The 14,413-nt window shown below is 42.9% G+C and overlaps 1 long non-coding RNA gene across 5 annotated transcripts in view; it reads right to left on the bottom strand.

Annotated features, from left to right (window-relative positions):
* Nucleotides 1-1,378, bottom strand: part of LOC106042890 (uncharacterized) — a 142,951-nt gene extending 141,573 nt beyond the window's left edge. Inside the window, exon 1 of one of the 5 annotated variants that reach the window (XR_010829326.1) lies at nt 139-1,378. This is a non-coding gene — a long non-coding RNA (uncharacterized lncRNA). The remainder of the gene's footprint in view (nt 1-138) is intronic. The other 4 variants (XR_010829327.1, XR_001211356.3, XR_010829328.1 and 1 more) reach the window with 4 other exon arrangements.
* Nucleotides 1,379-14,413: the final 13,035 nt, after the last annotated feature.

The raw sequence follows: 14,413 nt of genomic DNA, 5'->3' as shown, positions 1-14,413 counted from the left end.
AGGGACACCCTAGGAGTAAAGACTGCTGCAGTCTCCCCTCCCCAGCTGGCCAACCCCATGCAACCCCAACACTTCCCACCCCTGGTCCTCCCCACTCAGTCTCACCCCTGTAGAAGACAGTATGGCCTGTGACATTACCTCAGCACGGGGCTGGGGAGCAGGGACTGCGGCCACCCCCAGCAGCTCCTCTGTGCCACCCCTTCCTCCTCACACCTCTCCCCTACTCCAGACTGGGCTCTGCAAGGGCTGTCAGGTCAATCTCTGCTGGGCGCCTGGAGCACCTCCTCCCCTGGCTGCTCGCAGGGCTGCTTCTCGCACTCCTTTCCTCACTGCCAGGCAGCGTTTGGCCCTTGCTGAGCTCCGCTCTCCCCAAGGAGCCCACCCATGGCCAAGGGGCTCAATCGGGCCCTGTGGTGGTGCCGCTGGAGCCAGCATGGGGCAGCCCTGGCCTCACCTCACAGAGCGGCCTGGCAGCTGCATACACCTGTGCCCAATAGAGGAGCACAGGTGAGGGCTGGGAGGGAGATAGAGGAGGGAACAGGGCTGCTAGGACACAGAAGGTGATTTTTAAGCCAGTTACACACACGTGGAAGCAATGACTGCTGAGGAGCAACACCCCTGCTCGTGTCTTTTTGGGGGTCCTGGTAGCACAGGGCCATTAGCAGCACACGAGGGAGGCACTAGCTGCCTGGGCCCTACCAGTCAGAGGCGGTGTGGGAGCTCACCAGCACCCAGGCTGGCTGCTGGGAGAAGTGGTTAGCCTGCTGAAAGCAAGCAGTGCAGGCAGAAATTAAATTTCTTAGAATCAGCATGTATTTCCCTTCTTTCCTACTCAAAAAGGCATTATGAACAGAACTTTCCTTACCATGTAAACAAATTAATTTTGAGGAAAAAAATAAACACTGCAGCTTTCCCCACTATGATTCAACTCATTGGGGAAGTTTCTGGGAAAATGGCCTTGCAAGAATTTCAGCATTCAGGACAAAAGCAACAAACAGTCATCAAAAGCAAATAAAAACAACCATCGAACTAAAAGGAGATGCTCCAAGCCACTGTGGCACCAGCAGCCCTCTCTGCAGGGGTGGCAGGCTCGTCTTCACCTCATGGGTTGCCAAATCACTTCCATCCCAAGCCAAGGCACCCTGTAAATGAGACAGGCACAGGAAAGGGAGGGCAGGGTGGGAAGCATCTCCTCCAGCCCCCAAGAGCAGCCACATGAGCAAAAGCAAGGCTGTGGAGCAGGTGGAAATAGTCTTTCCTATGTGCTGCTCTGGGGGAAATTGAGCTCTTCCATTAGGAGAGGCAGAGAAACAAGCCCCTAGCAGAGGTTTTTGCTATAGGACCTGTGCTATCAGGCCCTGCCCGCATGGGTGCCATACGCAGCTCTGCCCTGCACCAGCCATAGGTCAGGTGCCATAGGTCAGCACAGCACTGGTCGCAAGCAAGGTGCCAAAGCAAAGGCGACTGCAAGAGGGAAGTCCGCTAGAGAAAAGGCACAGGTGATTTCCCAGGTGCAAAAATGGCAGAGCTCTGCAGGCTGCTCTGCAATGCCCAGTCCCTCTAGCCCCACAGCCTCTGCTTTTGAAACAGTCTGATGACTGATTACGGGAATCTCCCTTATGCAATCCCCTAAAATATGACATCTCAATCCTACCCCCATTCATTTTTCAAAGTAAAAAATGGTTTTCCTGGCCTAATATTTTTATCAGTTAGAGTCTGAGCTAGTTATCAGTACAGGTTTGTGGTATGGAGCCTAGAATGGTTAGATTATTATCACGTCTCATGAAAATCAGACACAGCTTACTCTTGTAGCTGTATATTACAAGGGAAATACGTATAGAGAGATTGGTTCTCCTTAGACTGATATCGCTGAATTGATGCTGTATGAGGCACAACTGCTTAAAAGGTTATAACTGATGTAATTTTTGCCATTACAGGTAATTTATGGCTCCTGTGTGTCTGACTTGTCAAATCTTCTTAGAGAGATCAAACAGGGTCTGTTTGTCATATGCATTTATCTAACACTTGTTCCTCTACAAGCTTCAAAACACAGTAGTTATTCTTTGCTTGGGTGTCAATTTTCTCCTGTACATCTTGCCTCTTGGTCCTTGTAAATGTCCTCCTAATGCAAAATGCAGAGGTGCTTCAGCAGCAAATATGGGCAATGCCTACCTCTCTGCCAGCATTTTTAAGAGAGATTTTTTTTTCCAAAGAAGGGCTCCAGTCATTCAGATAGGTTTGACTGCAGTGGAAGTTACGCATGCAGATGTTTTAAAGCTCCAGCAATGCCTCAAACCATGCATGCTACATTGTTTATTTTCCCCTCAACTTTGCCTAACTCTGAACCAATCTCTGCTGCAGTGAAAGAAATCCATCAGAAAAAAAAAAAAAAAGAAAAAAAAAAGAAAAAAAAAAGTCCTGGAGATCAAAATACACACCCAGTTTGGGAAGGGGGCAATACGCTCGTATCTGTGTATTACAAACAAGAAATACATCCTCACCTCTCCACTTCACCACAAGGCGATGAGTTCAGCCCAGCTGTAATGTCCTGTCAGGTTGCAGACTTCTTTCTCATCTCACCTTGCTGGAAGTCATATTCTTCTGTATGCACTCAAGGCTAAACCCTTCTTTATGCACTCAAGGCTAAACTCACAATAAAGGACAATGGAATTTGTGCTGCTTTAGTTTACTCTGTGCAGACTACATGGTGTGCTGAGCAGGTGTAAAGGCAGACAGGCAAGCACAGGAGTCAAAGGCAAAGCCCACGGGGCGCTGCACAGTTCAGCAGTACAGTGGGCTCAGCACCACGTGGCCTCACTACATGGGCACACAGGGTGCTTGCTGGTGGAGAAAGGAGCCACAGAGCACAAGAAGGGCCCTGATGTCCTGCTTCCCTCGCAGCAAGGCAGTACAATGTGCCTGTGGGGGTACTGTGCCTGCTCTGCTCTGCACACCCTGCTGCCCTGCTCTGCAGTCCTGTTTATATGCAACACACTGCATGCGAATACTGTAAAATGCAAGGATCCCAACAGCATGCAGACACATTCACATTTATGGACTTTCTACCCATTCGGCTGTCAAAAAGCTGCATTTTTCAATGGCTATGAAGTGTGAAGTGTCTGGAAACAGCGTGCTCTGGCAAGGAAAAAAACTTCACAGAAGAGCTTGGCCAGTTTAACTCTACATTAGGTTTTACCTTCCCATCAACTATGAAATGACAGGACATATTTAAGCAGGCAGTATGATAGGAACCCCAGAGAGAAATAAATAAAAAAGAAATATAATTAAAAGAACTATACTTTGCTGAAAGTTAAATCCTCTGAGTAAGTTAATTGAATCAGGTACCTCCACTGATATAGCTTCTGTAGCAGGGTCTACGGGATAGAATTTTTGTGCAGCAAATAGGAAATAGCCTGAAAAAGTACAAACAAGCCTTATGTGCACAACAGAATTTCAGCTGCAAATACACCCAAAATCTGGGGTTCTTAAGATCCAAGGCTTTGGCCCAACAAAATGTAAGAATAATATGTATTTGAGAAATGCTGATTCAGAAACACCTAATGCCCAGAAAAATTGTTCCTCATATCAGGGAAAATGTTGGGGTTGCTGATTGTTTGAAATGGCTTTAATGTAAGGTAGAATTAAAGACTGACAATCAAACATAGCAATAAACTGTAAATTGCATCCACATGTTATAAATGATTTACATACCTGACTACAGGAACTACAGAAGTATGTTAGTTGCAAAACAACACTAAACCTCATAATTAATATCATTGATACCCTTCTGGAAATATGAAACAACTTTGTGGACATTTTCCATCCACACCTTGTTTTTTTTTAGATTATTTGAAAAAATACATGTATACTTATTCAAAATTCATGAAAAGCCTAATAAGTGTTATAATAAATCATTTGATTCTTCACAGATTCATTTTAACACTGAGTTATTTTACCACACTGATAAAAATCTATTTCTATCTCAAATATTATTCAAGCTGCCTCAGGAGTTGCCACTCCAAAAGAAAGTTTCTTTCTTCATCTCTTTCCTTCTTCCCTTCCACTTCCCCCCCCCCCCCCCCCCCCCCCCTTCCCCACTTCTTTCTTTCTCCCCCAGTGCCTTATTTGAGGACCTGTCTTTTTTTTTTCTGCCTCGGGCTCTATGTTACAGCAATCCAAAATGGTGTATGAGAATCTGAGTGCTGGAACAATGTTTCTGACAATATGAATTAGCATTCTGTCACTTGCCTCTAGATGAAATTTCTATATGCTTCAGACTATAGAAAATACTAGGAAACTTGGACAGACACTGAAGGGGAAGAACATTCATCTAAACTTCTTGGAAACCATTTCTGTACTGTTAGCAGAAGAAGGCACAAGGCAGAAATACCTGAAGAATCACCTACAAACTAGAAAGGACCCATAAGGTTGAGGATTTTATGAAAAAGGAAGGATATCATCCTTCCTCTGGAAATATTAGCCCATTCAACTAATCAAAAGGCAAAAGTAACAGAAAAGAACGGGTGCAAAAATCATGTTTTTGAGACCTATTAGTTAAGACATCAAAAATGCAAAAAGAGTATAAAATATTTTCACTGCCTATATCTGCATGATGCCAACCTCTACAGTAAAGCAGGAAAGAAAGAAAGAAAAAAAAAAAAAAGCAGACAAGAAAGACTTGCTCATTTATGAGCGTAACTACAACCTTACTGATACTATCAACACTTGCTGGAAACAATCTCCTAATAGGAAAGTGAAAAAATGTGGTTTATAAAAACATACTGAGGAAGGAGCTACTGCTCTCATTCAGATAGAATTGATTAAAGGAAATCCATGTGTTAGGCCAGACAGACTTGACCACTGTAGGTAGTTGAGCACAACAGTCCTGTATGATGGACTCCTACATACAACAGAAATACCAAGTAGGTATGATACAGTTGATAGCACTTACTTTAATTGACAGCATTAAGTTCAGAAAAATCATTTTACTGACAGGTTTTCACTCCAGAGAACTAAGGATTGTGGGCTACCTGCAATCTTATGATTGGGTTCTGTTCTGGTTTTTGTTCTGGGTTTCGCAGCCAGAAAGCCTCTTACATTTTACAGACATCAACTATACAAAATACTGACAGAGATCCTTAGTGGCGTGGGACATTCATGTGGTATTTTTCTGATAGCAACAACTTCACAAGCAGAAAACAGTTGTCCTTATTACCATTTTTTGGTTGTTTGTTTTTGTTTACCACTGATACATTTAGAACTTCTCCACAGACGGGCATGCCAGAAAATTTACTCTCTTCTATCCCTTCTACAATTTTCAGAAATACTTTGCACTCTATTACTGCCATAAACCTTTTAGAAACTGAACTTTAATTTAGGCAGTGGAGGTAGCGGAATTTCAGCTGCCTTATTCATTAGTAATGGCAACAACTCATTTTCACTAAAAACATCTTTGACAATTAATCTACTGGAAATCTACTGGAAAAATATACCTACCTTCCTGTAAAATATTACATTAAAAAAAAAAACATTTCCTTGAATTAATCCATCTGTGAGGGTTAGAGACCTTGCTTTGAAGGCACTTTTGTTTTAAATTGGGAGCTTTCAGTCTGTGCTTGATGGACTCTATGAGATCAGAGACAGTCGACTAGAAGAACCTGCATGTTTCCATAGGTACAACCCTAAGTATAGCAATAAATAACACGTTCCTTGCTAAAAGACTGTTTCAAAGTTATGCAGACAAATATAAGTAAATAAGTGAAGTATTAGCACAGCCTTAGAGATATATCTACTGGAAGGAAGAGAAAGAATATCTCTTTTTAGTAGCCTTGCTTGTTATTTATACAGTCACATCAAAGGGAAACAGTGCAGTCCCTCAGACAAACTAGTCTGCACTCACAGCTAATTCCAGAAGTCTTGGCTATGTTACCCCAAGATCCCAACAGGTTGTTATACTCATCTGAATTTGGCTATAATGGTAGGCCACCCAATACCCTCCTGGTATTGCAGTATATTATATAGTGCAAGCACACCCACAGTGTCCCTCCCTCACAGGGCAAGTCCTGCTCCCAGACCCAGGCTGATAGATCCCTCTGTGCTCCCAAGAACTGTGCTAGTGGGGAGTTTACATGTAGTTATACCTATCAGTCCCATGTCTGAGTTTCCCTGTTTTCTCCTCAGATTGGTGTATGTTCCACACAAAATCCGTTGCCTCCTTACATCTACTTAATCTGGAAGAAGTGTTATTTATGCCAAGCAGACAAGCCTCAGGCATTTTACAGTGAAGTTCCTGCTAAATGCTGCTGTTCCCATTTGGGGCTGGACAAGTCTCTCCCTACAACCAACAAAAAAGTGACACTTCTCCCACTGCAACTCAAAAAACAAAGCTTTTTTTTTTTTTTTTTTAATCCCTGTGCAGGGATCATCCAGAAATACACCCAAATTCCACAAAGCCCTTCCCTGTCACCAATGGGATAGAGGACCCACAGGCTTACAAAGAAGTTACCATCTACTCAGTCCAGAATTTTTTTATGTATGTGGTCACATCTTGTATTAACAACATACAAAAGAAATTCCAAGTTAATCTAAGGGTAATATTTCTTAAACAAAAATTAGAGAAAAGGGAGACAATACACAATCCAATGCAATTGTTGCTCTCACACATCATATGCAGAACAACTGGGGGATCAGGCCCAGCCTGCATGGGTTCATGAAAGGCAAGTCCTGCCTGACCAACCTCATCTCCTTCTATGACCGGGTGACCCTCCTGGTGGATGAGGGAAAGGCTGTTGATGTAGTCTACCTAGACTTCAGCAAGGCCTTTGACACGGTCTCCCACAGCATTCTCCTGGAGAAGCTGGTAGCCCATGGCTTGGACAGGCACACTCTTTGCTGGGTTAAAAACTGGCTGGACAGCCAGGCCCAGAGAGTGGTGGTGAACAGAGTGAAATCCAGCTGGCAACCAGTCACCAGTGGTGTTTCCCAAGGGTTGGTGTCAGGGCCCATCCTCTTTCATATCTTTATTGATAACTTGGATGAGGGAATTGAGTCCACCCTCAGTAAGTTTGCAGAAGACACCAAGTTGGGGGGGATCTACCGGAGGGTAGGAAGGCCCTGCAGAGAGACCTGGACAGGTTGGATCAATGGGCAGAGGCCAATGGGATGAGGTTCAACATGGCTAAATGCCAGGTCCTGTGTGTCCTGGTTCCAGTTAGGACAGAGTTAATTTTTCCTCCTAGTAGCTGGTAGGGTGCTATGTTTTGGATTAGGATGAGAAGAGCACTGATAACATGCTGATGTTTTAATTGTTGCAGAGCAGTGTTTACACCAGGCCAGGGACTTTTCGGCTTCTCGCTCTGTCCTGCCAGCGAGCAGGCTGGGGGTGCAGCAGGAGCTGGGAGGGGACAGACCCAGGACAGCTGACCCAAACTGGCCAAAGGGGTATTCCATACCATCTGGCATCATGCTAAACAATATATAGGGGTGGCTGGCCGGGGTGGGGGGCCGGCTGCTCGGGGATAGGCTGGGCATCGGTCAGCGGGTGGTGAGCAATTGCATTGTGCATCACTTGTTTCTTACACATTATTATTATTAATACTATTATCATTATCACTATTATTATTATTATTGTTATTATTATATTCCTGTTTTAATAAACTGTCTTTATCTCAACTCACCGGCTTCACTTTTCCGTTTCTCTCCCCCATCCCAGAGAGGGAGGGGGGAGGGTGAGCAAATGGCTGTGTGGTGTTTAGCTGCTGGCCGGGTTAAACCACAACACTGTGCTTTGGTCACAACAACCCCATGCGGCAGTACAGGCTTAGGGCAGAGTGGCTGGAAAGCTGTGCAGAGGAAAAGGATCTGAGGGTGCTGATTGATGCTCGCCTGAACATGAGCCGGCCATGTGCCCAGGTGGCCAAGAAGGCCAACAGCATCCTGGCTTGTATCAGGAATAGTGTAGCCAGCAGGACCAGGGAGATGATCGTCCCCCTGTACTCTGCTCTGGTGAGGCCACACCTGGAGTACTGTGCTCAGCTTTGGGCCCCTCACTACAAGAAGGACATCGAGGCCCTGAGGCGTGTCCAGAGCAGGGCTAGGAAGCTGGTGAAGGGCCAGGAACACAAGTCCTGTGAGGAGCGGCTGAGGGAACTGGGGTCGTTCAGTCTGGGGAAGAGGAGGCTCAGGGGAGACCTCATTGCTCTCTACAGCTACCTGAAAGGAAGGTGTGGGGAGCTGGGGGTCAGCCTCTTCTCACAGATAACTAGAGATAGGACTAGAGGGAATGGCCTCAAGTTGCACCAAGGGAGGCTCAGGTTGGAAATTCGGAGACATTTCTTCTCAGAAAGAGCAGTTAGGCATTGGGACGAGTTGCCCAGGGAGGTGGTGGGGTCACTGTCCCTGGGGGTGTTCAAGGAAAGGTTCAACATGGTGCTTAGGGACATGGTTTAGTGGGTGATAGCTGTGGTAGGGGAACAGTTGGACTAGATGATCTTGGAGGTCTTTTCCAACCTTCATGATTCTATAATACAGATAAGTATTCTATGGAGTGCTGTTACTCCACCAAGAGAGTCTCAAATTTACATACTGTTGTTTCTATGTGTTTGTTGTTTCAGTGCTTGGAGGGGAAAGCTGAACAGAAAACTGACTGAAGTTTTCCCCTTTTGCTTCACAATTAATGAAAAATACCACTCTGTCAGCTCCAGTGTCTGGCTAATCACAGGCATCCAAACATCAGGAATTAAACTACAATAATTGATGAAATTAGTTAAAAAAAACACCCAATTCCCCAAATTCCATGCACGGTAAAGGTAGTGGGATTGTTTGGATATTTTTTTGAACTCTTATTCTTTTTACCTCTATAGTTCTTTTTAATTTTTTAAGTTGTTCTCTGATAGGCTGAGGATTAACATTTTCTTCAGTAGATCTGGATATGTAAAAGCAGGCTTCGTATGGGTCCAAGACCTGCACTGTCAATCGGTTAAGCTGTGTACAAATATTTCTATTTTCAGGTTTACGCACCTTTACATAACAGAGACCTGTGATCCTGCAAAGATTTATTACATCCCCCCTGCTTCACTCTTAATGCTCTGAAAATTTGACTGGATTTCTCATTGGGGATTTCTCACAGGACATAAATTCTGTTGCTGCAGGGGTAGCATTAGGGAGCGGAACAAGCAGAGCTGTGCCACATAGGGATGAGCCAGAAGCACTGGGTGACCCAGCACAGGCCATGCCTCCACCTGCAGGGTGCAGTCCCACAGGGTCTGAATACAGCACAGAGCTGGATGGTGATGACAATAGGTCCCATCTACAGCCACAGAAAAGGCAAAATAGTCAGCTGGGTCCAAGGGCCCTCTAGCAGACCAGGGCCAGAGGCAGAACTGGAGACAGGACTCCAAAGTGAGCCTGTCTGGAAGCAAGGTCATAGATACATATGCCCACAGCATAGCTTAGAGATGAAACGGGGCCCCTGGGCCCATGGACGGAGCATCTAGGAGAAGCTGATCAGGGCCAGTAAGGCATCCTAGTACCCACAGGACCCTGACAGCCAGAGCCTTTAGAGGAAAGCTCAGGCAGGGTCCTGATCTTGACTTCCTTGAGGTCAAGATCCACTGCACATCTTTTCCACATCCTGTAGCATGCACCTCAAACACCCTTGGGTTGCATATCAAATAAATAGATTAAAGTGATGAAAGTTAACCAAAGCCATGCAACAGTCAAAGCACTACAGATAATCACAGCTGTTAAGGATATTAGCACTGTATCAGCTGCAAACAAAATAAAAACTGCTATTGGGTTTCTGGCCAGTACTAGAAGGTCTTGAAGCTTTTTTCTTAGGCTAGCTGCCAACAGTACCCTGGGAGTGCTAACACTCTGCCATTTCATTTCAAGGCTAATATTGAAATATAGTAAAAAATCTGCATCTTTACAGAGCTATAAAGGCCAAAGCAAAGATTCTTCTTGCTTTCAGCAAGTATTGGATCAAGTAGTGTATGCATCATTTTTATGTGTGAGAGTGATGTTGCCCTCTGGTGGGTAACCCACGGCCAGAGCAAAGCACTTGCTCTTGAAAGTCTCAGCAGATGCAAGCAGAAGCTATTTTTTGATACTGGAATATTTGCAAATACCAGGTGATTTAGCTTTGCTGCACCCCAAGGAGGCAGGAATGCCTCTTTTTACAAGTGAAGAGAGGGGATGTACAGGAAGGATGCAGTTTCAGTCTGCCTCTATTTGAAGAATGCAGCCCATTGACTTCCAGGGCAGAATAATCCCCATTCAACTTTCCCAAGGTCACATAGAATATCTGCAGGGGAAAAAAAAATAAAAAATAAAAAGCTCCATGTTTCATGACTCTCAATTTTAACACGATGGAAAGAAAAGAACAATCCTTCAAATACTTACATTAGTCCTTAAACTCTAGACACTTCTTATATTCTCCATATGTTTGCATTCTCACCTATATTCATTTATTTGGTTGGCCTTCTTTCATGGAATCTGATTTAATTTTTCTTAAGTAACAGATAAATTACCAGTGCCTATATTATCAGCACCCTATTAAGAACAGGAATCCAGCTCGATGCCACTGGGACGTTTTAACATTCCTATCTCATCAGCGATCAGACTGAGGTCTAGGGAGTGAAATTTATCAAATCCCATTGTACAGTGTATCTGGAAGGATGATAAACATGATTAAAATTCATTTCACCAGCACAGTTCCTCATATGTATTTGATGTCCTTTTTCCTTGGAATGGTTAGACAAATTGCACAGTTTCCTGAAATGAAATTCAGTCTTGGATTTTATACAACGTGCCCTGATAATACAAATCAATATTTTGACAAAACACATTTTTGCCTGAAGATGAAGTATAATGTGTAATGAAATACATTTAAGTACTTTATAATTTATCCTGAGAGCACAATGCATTTGACCAAATGTCATACATCATTTCATAGAAAACAAGGTGAAATATATAATCTATACTTCTTCTATGATTCTAAGAAGCAACTGTATTGAGGGTGGTTACTTGAGCACAATTAAGCCCTTAATATTCAGAAAACATTTCAAATTAAGGATCTGTGTGTAACCTCTGAAAGCTATGCATTGTTCTACATGATTTAACTTCAAGATCTTTTTTCTTTTTCAAATGCAGTATTGTGTTCCCTAATTACTCTCATTTTCAAGATAGTACCTTATCTTCTGTGTGTCAGCTTGCTTTTGCCATAGACTTCACAATGCTTGCTTACATTTGTAGCATGAGGAGCAAAAGAAAAGTTTCTCTGGACCATTCACTCTCTGTGTGACTGTTGCCTGATATCTTTAACAAATTAGATTGTTTCCTCTGAAATTTCCATGGCTATTCATCCTCCAAGAGCTCTCTTCCCATGAAGCATATGGCAAAAATTTCACAGGCAGCAGTGATGTAGAGGGAAATTTAAAAGTTGCTAACTTAACTTGTGCCAGTTCCAAAATTCAGTGAGGCCCAGAAGAAGCATCAGGAGCCTGAATCTTCTTCACTTCACAGGGAGATAAGACAACTTATGTATCTTAATGGGTCTCAGCATCATGTATGATCTGCAAGTTGAGGTAAATACATGAGCAGGAATTTAACCTTTGACTGAAACATGAGCCAGATGAGGTAGTGTTCAATGGAAAGCTTCAGCAACTCACCAGACAAGACTCTGATACACACAATAGAGCAAGGCATGTATTTTGCCTATTAAAGTTTTTTCCACATAATAACATGTCTTATTGAAGTCTCACTTACTGCTCTCTCTTGACCAAAACAGCCTGGCCTGAAGTCTTTCCAAGGAGCTTATCAAAATTCAAGACCTAAGTGCCTAGACTACAACCATTACACATGAATTGTTTTCACTCAGGCCAAGACATAAGCATGTTCAGGTGGTACGTAGAGATCTGTTACTAAAACATTTCCCACTTGAAATGTAATTGTTCTCCAGTTAGGAAGTAATCATTGAAAAGTAAAACCCTACAGATGACACACCGAGTTTATGTTCACAGAAGGTTAATACTTTTTCCATCCACGGTGGAACTGTTTGTAATTTATAGGCAAAAATTCAGCCTTGGTGGAAGTGCAATTCTTATTGATCTCAATAGGAGATGCACTCATTTATAGCAGGGCTGTTTTTGGCTTCATGTCTGTTTAGCACTAGAATGAATACTATTACAAGACAGGGCATAGGTTCAGTACATGTTGAAAGTTTTTGCATGTGAATATTAAAATAGGTTGTCTCCACAATAGTAACTATTTTGGGCTGAAGAACACAACATGTGCCAATCTGAGTTGTATAATGCTTTGCATATCTCGGGGTTCAGTACTCTGAATAGTTCTCTACTGAATGGCTTCTTAATCTCTCCAGTACAGTTACTGTATAGATCCTCTATCTAACAGAGCAGTGCAGTGCTTTGCTCAACAGACGCGCCCTGTATTCCCTCTCAAAAGCACAAGCCAGCCTGTGGGAGAGACTGAGGCAGATCTTCGCTTCAAGAACCCTATGGCTTATGCTATTTTGGTATGAGAGTTTAAAGAACTAAAAAACTCTCATTTTTTTACACATTTGGTTTTCATTTGTTTGAAACAGTTTTGTAGCCTAATAAAAAGACCTACAGTTTCATAAAAGGAAGTTAGCTGGTTGTCTTTGGGCAGTAGGAGACTTTTTCATTTATTACTGGGTTATTTTAAGGGCATTAACTGCAGTCATCCTGTGAGCTCTGTTATAGAACTGATTTGATTTAGAGTCTTTTTAATTACACTGTGCTTTATTAAAAAAACAAATGTCAGCGTGGAAGTACTGGATTCGTGGCTTTTCTTATTATGCTGCTCTACCCTGGAAGGCAGAGCTCTACTTGTAACCCATTACATTGTCCACTGTCCATCTACCTGCTGTCTGGCAGCAAGCATACCCAACAGAAACACAGGTTCGGGGTGCTGGTGTTCCCATTCAAGCCCTCCTTCCAGCAGCAGGAATGTATCTAATTTACCAATATAGTTTCACCTTCCAACAGAAATAATCTGACAGCCTGATCTCACCTTCCAGCACTTACACCCAAGGGGAAGGCAATTTGCCTGTCTAACCTTGTGTTTTGGCAGGGGGACAAGAAAAGTAACTTTTCCACTACTGCCTTCCCACGGATAACATACAGACCTCAGGATGGCCATAACTTACCCAATTAGCCACAGTGCCTGCCATCCTCAAAATATACTCAAAAGACTTTTCCAAAATGGATGATCACAGCACACAGCTCTGAAATAAAACACATGCATATTTCTAGCTCAAGGAAGCACACATACTGTGCTTTAAATATGCTTACCTTAGCGTCTTCTTCAATACAGTATGAACAAGTACTGTGTAAGCATAAAACACTGGCAGCTAGCATTCACCAAACAGATATTATACAGGGTAACAAATACACTGAAAGCTTAATTTCCAAGAACCCAGATGATTCCTTAATTTTAATTAGATTTTTCCATATAACGTATACTATATCAATAAATTTCACTTTACAGCTATGACTAGAATAGCTATCCAGTGCTGAGTGGTATTAATTCAAATGTACATCAAGGGACAAATTAAAATGAGGACATAGTCCAGATAGCTAGGGTAACAACTCTGGGAAGGTATATAAAAAGCTGCATGCCTTGCTCAAACTAATGCTGGGGAAAATAAAAAATAAAAATAAAAAATAAAAATAAAGAGAAAAAGGAGTAAGAGCAAAGTTGTCCAGGGCCTCTGTAAAATAGAGTTTAGCCACAGAATCCACAGTCATGGTTCCTCTTGTTCCTGCCTAATCACCTCCTGGTGCTGTTTCTTCCTATCCTGCATTTCAGGCAATGTCACCATCACATCTTCTCTCAGTAGCATTCAAGAGAAAGCTAAAGGGATTTACTCCTTAGCAAAAATAGAGTCACACTGGAATCAAGTCTGGAGGAGCACTGCAGCAACATGAGAAAATTATACAAACCCTGGAGCTACTCTCAGCTATATCTAGATGTTTACAAAATAAGCCCCAAAGGGATTTTGACATCTAGATTTTACCCTGGACTATGGGAGGCAGGGGAAAAGGACAGAAGGGACTGAAAACATATTTGAGATGAGAAAGTGAGGGCCTGTTTCCCTTAGTTTTTGACTGAGGATTTTTTTTTTATTATTAGAAGATACTTTAGCTAAGTGAAAGGGCAGGAGGCATATGAACCTCATACCCCAAAATATGAGACCCTCATCAAGTGGGGAAAACAAACAAACAAACAAACAAAAAACCCTATAAAAACAAAACTAGAAATACCAGTGACAGAGGACTCTTTATTGGTTACCAGATGGATGGACCCAAACCTTCTCTAACTTTTCCAGTACACCCAGGGTGACAGTACAAGCAGTAAACCCTACAGTTATCCA

The sequence above is a fragment of the Anser cygnoides genome, chromosome 2 (genome assembly GCF_040182565.1).
Source record: "Anser cygnoides isolate HZ-2024a breed goose chromosome 2, Taihu_goose_T2T_genome, whole genome shotgun sequence".
Classification (NCBI taxonomy): domain Eukaryota; kingdom Metazoa; phylum Chordata; class Aves; order Anseriformes; family Anatidae; genus Anser; species Anser cygnoides.
The sequence above is the reverse complement of the archived record's forward strand: the minus strand, read 5'-3'. Positions and strand labels throughout refer to the sequence as shown.